This window comes from Artemia franciscana, chromosome 1 (genome assembly GCF_032884065.1).
Source record: "Artemia franciscana chromosome 1, ASM3288406v1, whole genome shotgun sequence".
In the NCBI taxonomy this organism is placed as follows: Eukaryota; Metazoa; Arthropoda; class Branchiopoda; order Anostraca; family Artemiidae; genus Artemia; species Artemia franciscana.
The window spans coordinates 41624442-41641949 of record NC_088863.1 but is presented as its reverse complement, the minus strand read 5'-3'; positions in this window follow the sequence as shown (position 1 = coordinate 41641949).

Here is a 17508-nt window from a genome sequence, read left to right as displayed (position 1 = left end):
GTGAACATCTAACCTCTCACAATATATACCTGCAAAACAATCTGGAAGGCCCTCATTATGATATTTATATATAAAAATCAAAGTATAAAAATCACGCAATTCGGGTGCAGGTATTATATTTCTTTCACTCTAGACTGACCTCATGAACTCCTGGTTTCCCACACCACAAAGAACTCGGACAGCGTTATTCTGGATTACACGGATTGGACGAAGTAACGAGGGGAAAGTACCAAGCCAAATCGATGAACAATACAAAATGTAAGAGTGAATGAGGGAAAAAAAAATAACAACCATGAAATATTTGGGGGAAAATATGTTTTAATTCACGCATCATGCCTAGGTAACGTGAAAGTATTTCAGAAATCAAATTCACATGGTCCTTAAATGATAGGGTTTCGTCAACATTAATTCCGAGGTTCTTGGTGAACCGTGTACGTTTGATAATTCCCCGCTCTGATATCCATTTAGTGATCCGAGGATAAGAATTGGGAGATAGTGAAAAAATAACACAATTTGACTTAGCTATATTCAGGTCAAGGTAATTGATTTTTGGTCATGTGCATATCTTGCTCATTGCTGCATTTAATGCTGACATAAGCAATTGTTCCATAGGGGCAACAACTATCAGCGTTGTGTCATCCACAAAAAAGGGTGCAGTGACCTTTGTTTTACTCGGACCATTATCAACTAGATCTGTACTTCTGGGTAGGGCATGAACAAAATAATTAATGAAAGTTGAAAATAGAGTAGGACCCAATACGGATCCTTGGGAAACTCCACAATTAACACTATTTTTATTAGACGATATTCCTTGTAAGTGAACATACTGCTGTCTATTTTGAAGATAATTACGAAGCAAACTTAGCGTTGCATCCCTTAGTCCGTAAAATTCACACTTTTTAATAATATGCGATGGTCAACAATGTCAAAGGCCCTAACCAAATCGAAGAACACACCAGCTACCCTAAGTTTCTTATCAAGAGCCTCATTAATTACCGAAGTAATAAAGGAAATCACCATTTTTGTGGTTCTACCTTTCCTGAAACCAAATTGATTTAGATGTAAAAGTTTGTGTCATTTCAGATGCTCATATTTTTGAGCAGCATATTATTGATTGTAAGTGCAATTTTAGTAATTTTTATTTGATGAAATAAACGCATACCTACCTATAATTAAGACATTTTTCTAGAACACTGAAAAAACAGGTAATAACAAATTGGTCGATAATTCCCCAAATCACTCTTATTACTACATATAAAACAGGGGTTATTCTTGCAATTTTAAGACAATTAGGAACTTTACCCTGTTTCAGGCAAGCATTAATAAGGGAGGTAAATATAGTTGAAATTATTGGAAATGCTATTTTTAAACAAGAAGCTTAATGTAATCACTACCAGCCGAAGTACTTTTCATCTCGAAGATTATCTTACGAATTTCATCTTGTCTAACAGGTCTTAGATACATTGATACATCAATAGGAGTCCCCATTAAAGTCTCAAGGGGAACATCAACGTCAGAAGCTGCTGTAGTGCGAGAAAGTTGAGCCCCAACAGTTGTAAAATGCTCCAACATAGCATTACAGACTTCATCTGGCTCACTCGAAACTAACCTATCGCCAGCAATGACCTCATCGGGCAAAACAGAATCTTTTGAAGAAGTAAAATTTTTAATAATTTTCCGTCTTTTAGCTGGGTTACCACGATTTTCTTTAAACTTACTTTCAAAATATGTTTTCTTAGCACTTCTCAGGAGTTCATTAAGAGCCTTTCTGTAGGTTTTATAAATTCCTTTATAAACTGACTCATTTTCATTCTTTACTGAATTTTTATATAACTTATCTTTCGTATTGATACACCGGAGAAAACTAGGTGACAATCACGGCTTTTTGGGTACCTTTTTTCTTTACCATGTCCAATCCTCAATACAATTTTTAATCAAAACCGAAATCAGTTTATCATAAAATCTTTGAAAGCTTATATTTATATCATTTGGGTTTTTAACAAAATTATTCTAATCAATATCTGGAATCTCTTGTTTAAACTTTTAGAGATAATTCTGGTTGAATAATCTTATTTAAAATTGATTAATTTTAAATATGGAACCTTCCTTTGGCGGGACACAAAGTTTCAAACTGGCCGAAATCCCAAAATGGTTAGATACATCTGTAACAACTCCTGGATCTGACAAATTTTAATTAGAAAAAATATTATCAAGGAGTTTTGACGTTAATGCGGTAACGCCCGTACAAACATTAATAGTAAAGAACAAACCTTATTATATGCATAGCTGAAGAAGATCCATAGGAGTATTCGAATTCATGTCATGCAGGTCAATGTTAAAGTCCCAGAGCCTGAAAAAAGGGTGTGAACCGGTAGGTAATTTCTCCAATTGTTTCTCCAAAAGATCTATGAAAGCAGGCAGGGCCCCAGACGGTGGTATATATAGTAATACAACATAAACATCATCTGGATTAAGCCTAAGCTGAAGTATAAGTGGCTCATATAACATCTCTTGATATAACAGTAGATCACTTCTTACCAAAACCCCCATATTGCTCCGTATATATGCTCCAATTCCTCCGTGTTGTCTAATCTGACGACTCTTATTATAGATTGTATAGCCTAGAATCTGTAAGAGAGCCGAATTCTGCTCATTAAGCAACGTTTCCGTGAGACCAATAACCTCAAAAATAGAAAGTTCACGTATCTCACTAATAAAATTGAAAGATGAACTCAACCCCTGACAATTAAGGTGAAAAACTTTGAGGTCTTCAGAATCACCAACATTATACTCGGGCTTCATATCATCTTTAAATAGGAACTTCAAATTACAAGAAACAGATTGATCAGCAATCCTGGTATTATAATTCCGATGGAGCCGCTCTGTAAACATAGCCTACTACCAAAAGCAATAGTAGCCGCTTCCAAATTCTTAAGACGGCTGTTGCCTGGGTTTTCACGATCCAACTAACCATAATCAGTCAGTTTTAGCGAATCGGTATACGGCCTCATCTCCACAAAAAAAAGAAGCAAAAATGAAAAAAAAAAATATGAAAAAAGAAGAAAGCATGACAGAACAAAGAAATTTACAATGATATTTTCCATATCGGAAAGAAAAACACACAAAAAAATGAATAGGCCACACGAACATTGCCTGTAACGATCCCACGTATGAAATCTCCAGATACAACTGCTACTAAAATACACACTTGAAAAGCAAAACAAACACTTCGTCACAATCTCAAAATAAAACATAACAACAATATGACAATCTTGTTCCTCCCAATGACAAAAACATAACAAAAAATAACAACATTAATTATTCTAATAAACTCAAGTTTCGGCTGTTCAAAGAAAAACAATGGTCATATTTTAGCTTATAAATTTATTTTGAGGGTAAAAGGGTGTCATCAGGAATGGTACATTGTGCCACACTGCCCTCAATTGCTAGGAGACATCAAACGATATGCTAATGGGTATTTTTTCATTAAGTTTAAACAATCGATTCTTGTCTAAACAAATGTTTTTGCGCAATAATGCCCGAAAAATGTCATGTATAAAAAAAAAACTCTATTAGTAAATAATGCGCTTAGAGCAATCCGCAGTATTGTCGGATAATACCCTCTAAAGCATTACTCAACATGCAGGTGTACTTCATATGTGAGGAAATGCTAGTAATCGATTTTCCATCCTGTATCTCAGTTATTGCAATCATATCGGAACACGCAATATATTTAATTATTTTATAATGCAAGACAGGAATTTCTCTGGGCGTTGAATAGGCTATCATAAAAAAGGTATTAACCGAATCAAAATATAAAAAAAAATTCATGGTCCAGATGTCCAAGGCTCAGTTCCATTGGATGGAAATGGCCCTTTCGAATCCCAATAAGGACACAAAATGTTTAGCATATAAAGGTTCCCTGAGAAAAGCTCCTTCAAAGACAATGAAATCCATACGCATAAAACACTTTTGAAAAAAGAAATCCAGAAGAAAATGAAATCTATTCAAGTATTATGTAACTTCCCACGTGTACATCGTTATTACGTATTACCCACGTGTGCGCTGCCATTACGCGAAATCTCACGTGTGCGCCACCATTACGTAACACCCCACGTGTGTGCTTCCATTTCGTAACTGCAACGTGTGCACTGTCATTACGTAACACCCACAAGTGCACCGTCATTACCTAACACCCAGTTGTATGCCCTCCTCAGTTACAAGCGGGGATTTCCCCATGGGGCCCTGAAATCTAGCATTTAACGCGAGATTACGTCATTCCCAATAAATCTACTAAGTTAAGTAAGATTACATCACCCCCAATAATCCTAGCAAGGCACGCAAGTACCGTTATTATGTAACACCCGCATTCATGGGGCCCTGAAGAGACAAGAAACGTTAGAATGTGTCATTCTTAAAACTGGTTAAACATTCCCTATTACATAATAGGGAGTGTTTAAAAAACCTACGAAACCCCCTTTCAAATCAGGATTTCTAAGAATACTACGTAATAGAGACGCCTTAAAAGACTTTCAGGGGGCCCACTAAATCAAGATTTCCTTGTGGGATACATAATCGGGTAGGGTTTGGGTGTTCTTGGTCTTCAAGAGGCTTGGGTCTTCAAGAGGTTTTCTAATATGTTTCAAGGCATCCCAATATGTTTTTAAGACATTTTTCCTCAAGACGTTTTTCAAAAGGTTTCAAGACGTTTCAAGATATTTGTAAATAAATTTTTCTTCAAAAGTTTTTCATGTCGTTTCAAGACATTTCAGGAAGTTTTTTAAGATAATTTTCTTCAATATGTTTTTCAAGACGTTTCAAGAAATTTCAAGACTTTTTTAAGACATTTTTCTTCAAGACGTTTTTCTTCGTGATTTCTTTAGTTCTTATGTAATAGGTAATGTTTAACAGTGTTAAGGATGACGTATTCAAACGCGACTTGTTTCTTCAGGGCCCTGTTGGGAAGCCCCGGTTGTTTATTAGGGGTGGTTTAATCTTACGTGACTTAGATAATTTATTGGGAATGACGCAATCTTGCGTGACTTGCTAGACCTCAGGGCCAGGAAAAGTCCCTGCTAGTAACTGAGGAGGGCACGCAAGTAGAAGTTACGTAATGACGGTGTGCACGTGGGTTTTATATAATGAAAGCGCACTCATCGGATGTTAAGTAATGGCAGAGCATATCTAGAGTGTCACATCATGGCAGGCATACGTTGATGTTACGTAATGACAGCGCACGCGTGAGATATCCTGAAATGGCAGCGCACACGTGGTCGCTACATATTGGCGATGTATACGTGGGATGTCACGTAATACTTAAAGAGATTTCATTTTCTTCAGGATTTCTCTTTTTCAAGGCGTTTTTTTCTTCAGGATTTCATTTTCTTTCAGGGGGTTCTTCTCAGGGAACCTTTATTTTCTAAAGGTTTTATGTCCGCATTGGATTCGAAAAGGTCATTTCCATCCAATGGAACTGTGCCTCGGACATTTGGACCATGAAGCCCTTTGCCCTTTCTAGTATTTGATTAGCTTAATACTTCTTCATGATACTCTAGTCAACGCACGGAGAAATCCCTGTCTCGCATAGTAGAATAATTAAATGTCCTGCGTGTTACCGTATGATTGCAATAGCTGACATGCAGGGTGGAAAATCGACTACTGAAATTTGCTCACATTTAAAGTATACCTGCTTGCTGAGTAATGTATTAGAGAGTATTATTCGGTAATATTGTGGGTTACTGTTACCGCTTATTTTACTAATAGGGTCTTTATCATTTATAAGACATTGTTTGGGCATTATTATGCAACAATATTCGTTTACACAAGAATCGATCGTTTAGACTTAAGGGAAAATTCCCATTAGTGTTTCTTCTGATGAATCCTAGCAATTGACACCAGCTTGACACAATGTAACAGCCATCCCCCAATAACACCATACTTATTATGGCACCATTCACCATTAGGATTCGAAAGGGTCATTTCTGTCCAATGGAACTGTGCCTTGGACATCTGGACCATGACACCCTTTTTAATATTTTTATTCGGTTAATACATTCTATATGATAGCCTAGTCAACGCACGGAAAATCTCTGTCTCGCATAGTAGAATCATTAAATGAATATCGTCCTCCCATACGATTGCAATAACTGACATGTAGGGTGGAAAATCGACTACTAAAATTTACTTACATTTAAAGTATACCTGTTTGTTGAGTATTGCATTCGCGAGAATCATCCAACAATATTGCAGGCTGCTGCTAGCATTCTTTTCTTATGACATTTTTAGGGCATTATTATGCAAAAATATTCGTTTCCACAAGAGCTGATCGTTTAGATTTAATGAAAAATCCCCATTAGCGTTTCCTCTGATGACTCCTAGCAATTGACACCAGCGAGGCACAATGTAACAGCCTCCCCAACCCGATGAAACAATCCTTGTGCATACTATCACCCCTGAGGGTTTCTCGAGCTTTTACCCTCAAAATATATTTATAAATTAAAAAGCCATCATTATTTTTATTTGAACAGGGATAACTTGCCATTTCATTGATAGATTGCGATGTTCCATGGCAATTTCAAACCCGTGAATCTCAATGGCTAAAATAAAACACCCTGTAGCGTGCATTATCATTCATGTTACATTTTTCCGAGCATTTTAGTGCAAAAATATTTGTTTATACTAGAATCGACCCCTTAAACTTAATGAAAATAATCCCCATTATTGTTTCTTCCGATGACTTCTAGCATTGAAACTAGCGTGGCACAATGTATCAGCCCAACAACCCCCTAGCCCACCACAATGACAACCTTCTGGTGCATATTATCACACCTGGGGATTTTCAAGCTTTTCCCCTCAAAAATAAATTTATAAGCTAAAAATGACCATTGTTTTTATTTAAACTTGTCGCGTGCTGATCTTTGTTTATGAAATTTATTGCGTGCTGAGTTTTTGTTCGTGAAACTTGCTACATGTTGATTTTTTCTCTTCGTGAAACTTGTACATTGATTTTCTCCTCGTGAAACTGATTCTGACCAGGAAACTTGTAGCGTGCTGGTTTTTGATCGTGGGAATTTTCGCATGCTGATTTTTGTTCGTAAAACTTGTTTTATCTTGTTTTTTCTTTTTGCGAAACTTGTACTTTGATTTTTCTCCTCGTGAAATTGATTTTGTTCATGGAACTTGTTGCATGCTTATTTTTGTTCCTGAAGTTTATTGCATCTTAATTTTTATCTTCATGAAAATTGTACACAGATTTTCTATCCTTGTGAAACTGATCTTGTTCAAGGAACTTGTTTCACGTGGATTTTTGTTCGTGGAAGTGGCTGCGTGCCGATTTTGTTTAAGAAACTTTTATCGTACTGATTTTCGTTCGTGGAATTAGCTGCTTGCTGATTTTTGTTCTTGAAACTTGTACTTCATTTTTCTCCTCGTGAAAAATATTTTATTCATGGAACTTGTTTCGTGCTGATTTTTTGCTCGTGGATCTGGTTGCATGCTGGTTTTTCTCTTTGTAAAACTTGTAACTTGATTTTCTTCTCGTCAAGCTGATTTTGATCACGAAACATGTAGCGTGCTGATTTTTGTTCGTGAAACTTGTTTTATCTTCCTTTTTCTTTTTGTGAAACTTGTACTTTTATTTTCTCCTCATGGAATTAATTTTGTTCATGTAACTTGTTGCATGCTAATTTTTTGTTTGCGGAACTTGTTGCATGCTGAATTTCGTTCTTGAAACGTGTTGCATCTTGATTTTTATCTTCATGACAATTGTGCACAGTTTTTCTCTCCTAGTGAAACTGATTCTGTTCATGGTACTTGTTGCGTGTTGATTTTTGTTCGTGGAAGTGGTTGCGCTCCAATTTAGTCCAAGAAACTTGCTGCGTGCTGATTTTCGTTCGTGGAACTAGCTGCTTGCTGATTTTTGTTCTAGAAACTTGTACTTTATTTTTCTCCTCGTGAAAATTATTTTATTCAAGGAACATGCTGCTTGCTGATTTTTGCTCGTGAAACTTGTTGCCTCTTAATCTTCTCCTCATGAAACTTGTCCATTGATTTTTGTCCTCGTATAACTGATTTTGCTAATGGAGCTTGTTGCATTCTTATTTTGTTCAAGGAACTTGTTGCGTACTGATTTTTATTCGAGGGACTTGCTGCTTGCTGAATTTTGTTAATGAAACTTGAAACTTGTTGCATGTTAATTTTTTCTTTGTAAAAATTGTACCTTAATTTTATTCCTTGTGATACTGATTTTGTTCATGGAACTTGTCGCGTGAATTTTTGCTCGTGGAGCTTTTTGCTTGCTGATTTTTGTATTAAAATTTGTTGTATATTGATTTTCCTTTTCGCGAAATTTGTACATTGATTTTTCTTCTCGTTAAACTGCATTTCTTCAGTTTAACGAGAAACAATCAGTTTAAGAAAAAATTTGTTCAGTATAAAAGAAAAATCAACATGCAACAAGTTTCACGAACAGAAATCAGCACGCATCGTGTTTCCCGAACAAAACTCAGCACGCAACCAGTTCCATAAACAAAATCAGTTTCACAAGGAGAAAAATCAATATAAAAGTTTCAAGAAGAGAAAAATCATGATGTCACAAGTTTCAAGAAAAAAAACAATCATGCAACAAGTTCTGCCAACAAAAAATCCGCAGGCATCGAGTTTCAAAAACAAAATCAGTTTCACAACCAGAAAAATTAAAGTAAAAATTTAACAAAGAGAAAAATCAAGATGCAACTAGTTCCACGAACAAAAATCAGAATGGAAAAAGCTCCATGAATAAAATCGGTTTCACGAGGAGGACTTTTGTTCGTTTCACGAACAAAAATCAGCATGCAGCAAGTTCAACGATTAAGAGTCAGCACGAAATAAGTTCCATGAACAAGATCCATTTCAAATTGGGTAAAACCAATGTACAAGTTTCACGAATAGAAAAATCTACATGTAACAAGTTTCATGAACAAAAAACAGCACGCAATAAGTTCCATAAACAATATCAACTAACAACAAGTTCCATAAGAAAATCAGTTTAATGAACAGAAAAATCAATAAAATCAGAAAATCAGAAAAATCAAAAAATAATAGAAGTTTCACGAAAAGAAAAATCACGATGCAATAAGCTTATGAACGAAAATCAGCATCCATCAAGTTTCATGAACAAAAGTCATCACGCAACAAGTTCCATCAACAAAATCAGTTTCACGAGGGGAAAAATAATTATACAAGTTTCAAGAAGAAAAATCATGATGCAACAAGTTTCAAGATCAAAAATAAACATGCAACAAGTTCCGCAAACAAAAAATCAGCAGACATCAAGTTTCACAAACAAAATCAGTTTCCCAAGCAGAAAAATCAAAGTAAAAATATCACAAAGAAAAAAAATCAAGATGCAACAAGTTTCACGAACAAAAATCCGTATGCAACAAGCTCTTTGAATAAAATCAGTTTCACGAGGAGGAATTTTGTTCATTTTACGAACAAAAATAACACGCAGCAACTTCAACGAATAAAAGTTAGCACAAAACAAGTTCCGTGAAAAAATTAATTTCACATGAGATGAAACCAATGTACAAGTTTCACGAAGAGAAAATTCAACATATAAGTTCCATGAAAAAAAATCAGTTAACAAGGAGAAAAATCAATGTCTAAGTTTCATGAAAAGACAAATCAAGATGCAACAAGTTTTATGAACGAAAATCAGCACCCAACAAGTTCCACTAACAAAAGTCATCACGCAAAAAGTTCCATGAACAAAATCAATTTCACGAAGGGAAAATCAATGTACGAGTTTCACGAAGAAAATAATCAACAAGCAACAAGTTCCACGAAAAAATATCACCACGCAATGAGCTCCATGAACAAAATCAGCTTTACGATTATCAATCTAACTTAATATTACCTACCATATAAGGGTTAGGTGTAGGTCTCACCACACTTTGTAGAGTCCCCCAAAGCTGACCTAACCACTACAAGTCCCATGAACAAAATCAGTTTCACGAGGAGAAAAATTAATGCACAAGTTCCGCGAAAAGAAAAATCAATATACAATACGTTTCACGGACAGAAATCAGCATTCATCAAGTTGTACGAATAAAAATTAGCACTTAATAAGTTTAATGAGCAAATCAGTTTCACGAGAAGAAAAAAATTAATGTCAAAATTTCACGAAATTAGAAATAAACATGCAACAAGTTTCAAAAACAAAAATCAGCAGACAGCAATTTCAATGAACAACAAAACAGCACATAACAAGTTCCAGAAATGAAATCAGTTTCACGAGGAGAAAAATCAATGTACGTGTTATACAAAGAGAAAGATCAACTTGCAACAAGTTTCACGAACAAAAATCAGCACGCAATAAGTTTCATGAAAAAAAATCAGTATTACAAGGGAAAAAGTCAATATACAAGTTTCACGACGAGAAAAAAACCTCTTGCAATAAGCTGCACGAACAAAAATCAGCCCAAATAAGTTCCAAGAGCATAAATCAGCACGCAACCAGCTCCATGTACAAAATCAATTTCATGATGAGAAAAATCAAATTACAAGTTTCCCGAAGAGAAAAGTCAACATGTAATAAGTTTTGCGAACAAAAATCAACATGCAACAAGTTCTACAAACAAAAATCAGCGCAGAAAAAGTTACATGAACAAAATCAGTTTCACTAGGAGAAAAAATCAGTTTACAAGTTTCAAGGAGAGAAAAATCAACATGCAAGAAAGTTCAAACAACAAAAATCAGCGCGCAATAAGTTCCAAGAACACAGTCACCTAGCAACAAGCTCCATGAATGAAAGAAGTTTCAAGAGGAGAAAAATAAATGTACAAGTTTAACGGAAAGAAAAATTAACATGCAGCAAGTTTAGCGTACAAAAATCAGCACAAAACATGTTTCACCAGCAAAAAGTAGCACGGAAAAAGTCCCATGAACAAAATAAACATTCAACAAGTTTCATAAGTAGAATCAGTTTCACAAGAAGAGAAAATCAACGTACAAGTTTCACGAAGAGAAAAATCAACATGTAACAAGTTTCATGAAATAAAGATCAACATAGAATAGGTTCCACGAACAAAAATCTACACTCAACAAGTTCCCTGATTAAAATCAGTGTCACCAGGAGAAATAATCAATGCACAAGTTTCGTGAAGAGAAAAATCAACATATAATGAGTTTCACGCACAAAAATCAGCACGAAGCAAGTTTTACAAACAAAAATCTGCACACAATAAGTTTTACTAACAAAATCAGTTTCACGAGGAGAAAAAATAAATATACAACATTCACTAAATGGAAAATCAATATATAACAAGTCTCATGAAAAAATGGAAACGCAGCATGTTCTATGAGCAAAATTGACATTTAAAGAGTTCCGTGAACAAAATTAGTTTCATCAGAAGAAACAAATCAATTTACAAGTTTCACGAAGAAAAAATCAACATGTAACAAGTTTATAAAAAAAAATCAGCACCCATCAGGGTCCGCGAACAAAAATCAGCTCTGAACAAATTACAAAAATAAAATCAGTTTCAGGAGGGAAAAAAAATCAATTTAAAAGTTCCAAAAAGAGAAAAATCAACGTGTAGATGGTTTGTCAGCACGCAAAAAATTTTATGAACAAAATAAGTTTCACGAGGAGTAAAAAGTCAATGTAAAACATGCACAAAATAAAAAAAATCAACATGCAACAAGTTTAGCGAATGAAAGATGAGCACCGAGCAAATTCTGAAAACAAATCGGCACGCAACAAGTTCCACGAACAAAATCAGTTTCACAAGGAGAAAAAAAATAACAACAACTTCCGCGAAAAATTATCAACACGCAATGAATTCCATAAATCAAATCAGTCTCACCAGGAGAAAAATCGATTTGGAAGTTTCACGAAGAGAAAAATCAATATGCAACAATCAGCGCGCAAGAAGTTCCACGAACAAAAAGCATGTGACAAGTTCCATTAACAAAATCAGTTTCACGAGGGGAAAAATCAATATACAAGTTTTCCGAAGAGAAAAATCAACATGCAACAAGTTTCGCGAACAGAAATCAGTTTTACGAGGACAAAAAAATTAATGTACAAGATTCAGGAAGAGAAAAATCAACATGCAACAAAACTCACGAACAAAAACCAGCAGCAAAAAACTCCACGAACAACAATCAGCACGCAGTAAGTTCCATGAACGAAATCAGTTTCAAGAGGAGAAAAATGTATATACAATTTTTTCGCACAGAAAAATCAACATACAACAGGTTTTGCGAAAAAAATCAGCACGAAACAAATTCTACGAACAAAAATCAGCACGCAACAGGTTCCATGAAAAAGATCGTTCTCGAAGAGAAAAATCAATGCACAAGTTTTACGAGCAAACAACGAGTTCCATGAATAAAATAAGTTTCACGAGGAGAAAAACTGACTGTGTGATTTTCACGAAGAGAAAAATCAAAATGCAACAAAATTAAAAATAAAAAAAAGCAGTAAATATGTTTCAAAAAGAAAAATCAGCAAGCAACAAGTTCAATGAACACAATCAGTTTCACGAGGAGAAAAGTCATTTTATAAGATTCATGAAGAGAAAAATCAAGCTTCAACAAGTTTCATGAACAAAAATCAGCAGCAGCAAGTTCCCTGCATAAAATCAACAAGCAACAAGTTTCAATAACAAAATCAGTTTCACGAGGAGAAAAAATCAATGTAGCACATTCACAAAATGAAAAATCAAACTGCAATAAGGTCCACGAACAAAAAATCAACACGCAACAAATTCCATGAACAAAATCAGTTTAACAAGGAGAGAAAATAATGTACGAGTTTCACGAAAACCAACAAGCAACAAGTTCCACAGAAAAATATCAGCACGTAATGATTTTCATGAACAAAATCATCTTCACGAGAAGATAAATCAATATACAAGTTTCGCGAAAAGAAAAATCAGCATGCAACAATGGGTGCACAACAAGTTCCAAGAACATAAATCAGCACCTGACAAGTTCCATTATCAAAATCAGTTTCACGATTGTAAAAATCAATATACAAGTTTTGCCGAGAGAAAAGTCAAAATGACACAAGTTTCGCGGACTAAAATCAGTTTTACTAGGACCAAAGAATTAATGTAAAAGTTTCACGAAGAGAAAAACCAGCATGCAACAAAATTCATGAACAAAAATCAGCAGCAACAAACTCCATGAACAACAATCAGCACGCAACATGTTCTATGAGCAAATTCAGTTTTAAGAGGTGAAAAATCTATGTACAATTCTTACGGACAGAAAAATCCACGTGCAACAAGTTTCGTGAACAAAAATGAAATCAAAACAAATTCCACGAACAAAAATTAGCACGCAACAAGTCCAATGAACAAAATCAGTTTCACGAGGAGAAAAACTCAGTATACGATTTTCACGAAGAGAAAAATCAACATGCGACATAATTCACGATAAAAATCAGTACTTAACATGTTCCACAAAGAAAAATAAGCACGCAACAAATTCTATGAGCAAAATCATTTTCACGAGGAGAAAAAGCAATATAGTTTCACGAAGAGAAAAATTGACATGCAATAAAATTCACGAACAACAGCCATTACACAACAAGCTCCACGACCAACAATCCGAGCGTAACATGTTCCATGAACGAAATCAGTTTCAAGAGGAGAAAAAATCATTATACCATTTTCACGTACAGAAAAATCAACATGCAACAAGTTTCACGAATAAAAAATCAGCACGAAACAAGTTCTTCGAACAGAAATCAGCACAAAACAAGTTCCAAGAACAAAATTGGTTTCACGAGGAGAAAAAGCAATGTACAAATTTAACAAAGGAAAGAAATCAACTTGCAATAAGTTTCGCAAAGAGAAAAATCAACATACAAAAGTTTTACAAACAAAAATAAGCGGACAACAAACTCCACGAACAAAATCCGTTTACGAGGAGAGAAAGTCAATGTACAAGTTTCACGAAGAGAAAAATAAACATATAACATGCTCCATGAATAAAATCAGTTTCACGAGGAGAAAAATCAATGCACAAGTTTCACGACGTGGAAAATCAATACGCCTTCCCGCCATAAAAAAAGAAGCTGTTCACCATCTAAAAAAAAAAAATTATATTTAAGATTTTCTGCATAATGTTTTGCCTATACACTTCTTACCACTATAGCGAGTGAGTTAATCTTTTTATTGTAAAAAAAAATCGACATATTTAAAACACTCGTTTTAAACGTTTTCTATTCATTTCTATTTGTTACATTATAACAAAAAAAATTATGTTTTTCTTGTTACATTCCTAAAAGAACTAGTATTTAATTTTCAATATATCTTTTACGAATATATAAGTTGTATCTTTATCCTCATTTCCTAATCTTAATTACTACCATAGTTACTAAGCGATGCCACAAAGTTAGGCGACTCGCTAAATGACTTGACCTGTAGAAATTATCACAAAGGGTGCATGAATCCGGAAAATGGTTTAATATCATTTTTTTTTACAATAAAAAGATTAACTCACTCGCTATAGTGGTAAGAAGTGTATAGGCAAAACATTATGCAGAAAATCTTAAATATAATTTTTTTTTTTTTTAGATGGTGAACAGCTTCTTTTTTTATGGCGGAAAGGTTTTTATAACTTACTATTTTTATATCAGTATTCTTATACCATTTCAATTTCAAAAGATTTATTAGAACTTTAACCCTCACCAGGCTTTGGATTACTTTACGACCATTTCCATTACCTACTTACGACGCATAGTTGTCAAGGTTTCCTTTAAATTGCAGGCATTTCTTTGTTCTCAAGTTTATCGGGGCAATCTGCACCCCTCCCACCCTAAAGAAAATCCCGGATCCACCCCTGCTCAATAGTAAACGAAATTCTAAAAAACAGTTGACGTATCAAAAGGATTGGCTTATTATGCTGGTAACAAATATATAAGATACTTTAAGTTCAGTATTAGTCATCAAAGACTACGAACCTGAGAAAGTTTGCTTAATTTTTGAAAAAAGGGGAAATACTCCATAAATATCTCAAAGAACTTTAACGAAAATAACACCATCATATTCAGCATATCAGAACGCAATTGCATAGGGTTAAAGCTCCTATATGCAAAAATGCGGGCTTTCCCAGAAGATGTATTTTTCCATGAGGATGGCAACTGTGTCCCCTTCTGCGCTCTCTCCCCCCCCAATCCGTTTGATCAAAATTTAGAGATACCGAAGCCATTTTGTTCAGCATAGTTGAGAGACCCAGTAACCTTTCCTTTGAAGTTATTTTGACCTCCCACAGCCCCTGGGGAAACGTCTTGAAAATATACAAATTTCCCATTGTTTACGTGTAATATCTGCTATTTGGAAGTATGCATTCTTTTTTTCGGGTATAAGATTGAATTTTCTGCTGGAGGACTTTCTGCAGGGAGAACTTTCTATTGAGAAGAATATTTCCGGGGGATAAAATTTCAAGTTGAAATTTGACACTGGCCAGAATTCCTAAACATTTTTTTTTTATTTATTTTAAGTTTTTCTTTCTAAACCCAATCTTACGCGTGAGATGTTAAGGGTATTTGTCCGGGATAAATTTTTAATAATATTGAATTGTCTAGACGATTTTTCCGGGGAGAGGGACAATTTTCCGTGGAGGTGGAGCTGGATTTCCTGGCATTAAAAAAAAACATTTAAAATAAAATAAAAGTTTTTTCCGTCTGATATTATACCTTAGTCTTAACTTACTTGACTTATCGTTCCTTCTCAGCAGGGTTACTAGCGTGGAGGGAACTGGTTGACAACGCCGACAGTCTTCTCCATGTAGCCCTGTCCAGGGCTAAGGATGGGGTGTCATTTGGGTTGATGATGTGATTGAGCAGGCGTTGGCTTATTACATCAGCCCGTCTAGTGCGTGGCCTTCCTCGAGGGTGTTTCCAGCCATTTTCCGAGGGATTGAAGTCCGGGATGATCCTTGCGGGGGTACTTAGCGAGAGACGGAGTAGGTGGCCGTACTTGGGGAGAGAGGCTCGCCAGCTTGAAGGTCTTCAGGATCTCAGTATTGCAGATCTTTTCAAGATCTGCCTTCGACTCGACGCAGGTGTCTAGCCTGAACAGCATCGAACCTTCTTAGCTGTGTCGGGGCTATCGCTCATGCTTCAGATGAGTAGAGCATGATACTTAAGACTGTGGCGTTGTAAATTTGGGCTTTGATATGGCGGCAAATTTGTGGTTTGTGGAAGACTGCTCTCAGGAGTCGTCCAAACACAAAGCTTGCTTTGGCTGATCTGGCTGAGATTTCGGCGTCAAGTGTGCCACTTGAGGATATAATTTATTCGAGGTGTGAAAACTGCCTTACCACAACGACAGCCTGGTCATTAATCTCAAAAGTTGAGAGTGGTGCTGATGCAGTCTTTTCTATGGGCATGATCTTAGTTTTCTTCCAGTTGATCTGCAGCCCAGCTCTAGAGGCTGTGGAGGAGAGTGTCTCGAGTGCAGACTTAAGTTGGTCGAGATTATCACTAAGCACGGCTACAACTTCCGTGAAGGCAATATCGGATAGAGTCCTCTTGGTATAACTGATACCGAAATTGTGGGCATGCTGCCTCTCGTTCAGGATGTGGTCGATGACGACGTTAAATAGCTCAGGTGCAGCAGCGCATCCTTGTCATACTCCGTTTTGTATGGAGAAGGAAGAAAAGGCTTCTTATTAAACAGGACGGCACTTTCTGTGCTGCTGTGAAGTTCTTTTAATAGGCTGACTATGTTTACGGGTTATCCTGAAATAATCCTGAAAGCTCACAGCTTTCAGGATTAGCCAAAGGGACGGTCTGTCAACAATGTCAAAGGCAGAACGAAAGTAAATGAAAGCTATGTAGGTTTTTTTGTTGAATACTATTGTCTTCTCAACGACCTGTCTAACCGTGTGAATCTGCTCAATTGTCGATCTTCCTGGCATGAATCCGGGTTGTCGGGGGTGGCGCAAAACATGTAAGAAACTTGTTGCCCGTTTGAGTAGTAGAATCGCAAACAGCTTTCCAGGAACAGACAGTAGGGTGATACCGCAGTAGTTGCAATGGTTTGTCTTTCTGCCCTTGCGCTTAAACACTGGCACAAGGATCCCTTTCTTCCAATCTGATGGTATAACTTCAGTGCCAGATTATGCTGAACACCCTCTGCAGCCAAAGTGTTGTTGCAGGCCCGCCTGTTGTGATTAGCTCAGACGTGATGCCACAAGTGCCGGCTGCTTTATTGTTCTTAAGTTTCCTTACAGCCGATCTGATCTCCTCAGGAGAAAATTCGTCACAGTCAGGGGCAGTGGCAACCACTGCAGCAGCAGCAACAAGACCTAGGCCAATGCAATTGGGTGGATCTGAGTTGAGCAGTATTTCGAAGTGTTTCTTCCATAGACCAAGACATTGGAACTGCTCGTTAATGGTTTCTCCATTCGCTGCTTTCAGGTTTGTGGACTCCATGGTGTGTTGGCCTGTCAGATAACGCAAGATCTTGAATGTGACACCTATGTCTTTCTTTTGGGCAGCTTGCTCGA